The sequence below is a fragment of the Charadrius vociferus genome, unplaced genomic scaffold (assembly GCF_000708025.1).
Source record: "Charadrius vociferus isolate BGI_N301 unplaced genomic scaffold, ASM70802v2 scaffold1168, whole genome shotgun sequence".
Classification (NCBI taxonomy): domain Eukaryota; kingdom Metazoa; phylum Chordata; class Aves; order Charadriiformes; family Charadriidae; genus Charadrius; species Charadrius vociferus.
Genome location: NW_009661376.1, coordinates 66,439 through 68,401, shown reverse-complemented (window position 1 = coordinate 68,401; position 1,963 = coordinate 66,439).

The following is a 1,963-nucleotide window of genomic DNA, read 5'->3' as shown; positions in this document are numbered from 1 at the left end:
CCCCCCGCCCGCCCGGCCCCCGCAGCCTTCCGCGGGGTGTGGGGCTGGGGCTGAGCCGCGGGTTTTCAATGCTGGTGAATTCCTCTTGCAAGAGCTGATCCCACACCTGAACTGGGGGTGAAGCCGCATCCAGAGCACGCGTCCCCGGTACTCCTTGGCCAGAGCCTTCCTCGTCCAGGGTTAACATGGTTTCTGGGGCTTTGCTGCTGCCTGGATGGTGCTGCCACCTTGTTCATGCCACCACCTTGTTCATGCCACCACCTTGTTCGTGCCACCATTGAGGCTCCTGAGCAGAGGGACCCGGGCTCACTGGCTGCTGTTGCTCCCGATGTGTGTGCCGGTGCTGTGAGCTGCTGCTGGTCCCGGCGTTACCGTTCCCTCTGGTGAGGGTGTCGGGGAGCTGCTCTCCCCCTCTGCGGCATCGATGTGGGGCAGTTGGACCTGGGGGGTGGGCTGGAAGCCACCGCTCGGTCATCGGGGGGGAAAGGCTGTGACTGCCTGGGGGGATTGGGAAGGTTTGGGGTCCTTGAGAATTTCGCAAAGCCTTTATGCCCCCTCCCCTCCTCAGGGACCCCCGGGGTAAAAGGCTTTTCCAGGGGAGAGCGGCACCAGTCATTCATCACCACTGGCTGTACTGGGGCATGGGGGTACGGACGGCACGTTGGGCGCTGTACCTCACCGCTCGCTTGGCTCAGGAGAACTTCTGCCGTTGGCTTCTTAACCCACTTCTAAGAGTGACCTCGTTTTTAGAATAGGAGTATTTAGTGTGAGCTTGCAAAGCGCCAATCCCGCACCGATCCCGCACTGATCCCGCACCGATCCCGCACCGATCCCACCCGCCGGGCAGCCCGGCCGTTTGCGGTGGGGCCCTGGTCTGGGCTGAGGGGCTCAGCCCTCGGGGGCACCTTCCGCAGAGGGGGGTTTTGGGGAGCATTGTCCGCCTGGGCAGGCTGGGGAGCGGGTGGGTCGGGGCCTGTCACCGCAGAGGGGAGTGATGCGTTGCGCCGAGAGCATGGAAGCGGTTGGATCGTTCCCGGCAGCCCCCGGTGCTCTGTGTGCCCGTGATGGAGCTGAGCGGGGATGTCCCTGGTGTCCTGTGGCTGTGCCCCCATGGAGGGCCCGGGGGGGTTCCCCTGCCCCCCTCCCAGGTGGTGACAGCGGGCGGACGGGGGGGCTTTGCTGGCGCAGCCGTTGGGATTGCCCCGTGCCCCTCCAGCCACGGGGTCTCCATTAGGGTTTTGGAGGTGCCGGGGAGATGGCAGCTCTGCGGAGGGATGGGCTCTGGGGTTCTGGGGACAGGAGTGGGGGGGGGTCCCTGGGACTTGGTGTGGGTGCTCAGCTCCACCTCTGCTCCTGCTCAGGATGTGCGGGGTCCATGCCAGGCTTTGGGCGGCCGATGGAGTAGGAACGCAGCAGCCGCCGCTCGCAGAGGCTTTCGGCATCTTCTGTCACCATCGCTGTCGTTCAACTGGGTCAGAAGAAGGGAGCGGGTGCTGAGGATCCTAATTAATTTGTTTTCAGATATTTATAGTAGCCTGGATTGGATCTCTTTTTCTATGCACACACTGCCCTCCAAGGAAGAAAGCGTTGGTGTCGCACCCCGGTCCCCGAGAGATCGCGCATAGTCAGTTGTGTGTTGGGGGGTTCAGGAGCAGTTTATCTTTCTCGGCAGGCCGAATTCTGCCCTGGCTCAGCCAGATTGCAAAGGGATTTGAGCCAGAGGAGAGTTTTGCCCAGCTGGCGTGGTTATTTAATCTTTGTTCTTCACAGCTTTGCATGGCTAATGCCCCCATGGGACTGCCTTTGTGCAGCGGGGTCAGTCTGCCGCGGCAGCGCGGTCCTGCGGGGGGGTTTGCGGGACAGATCCGGCGCGGTGCTGCCACCGTGGGCTGCCCCGGCCACAGCAGTGGCTCTGGCGATGCCGGTGTCTCCGGGGGGTCGTGCCGTGGGGCCGGAGCCCCGG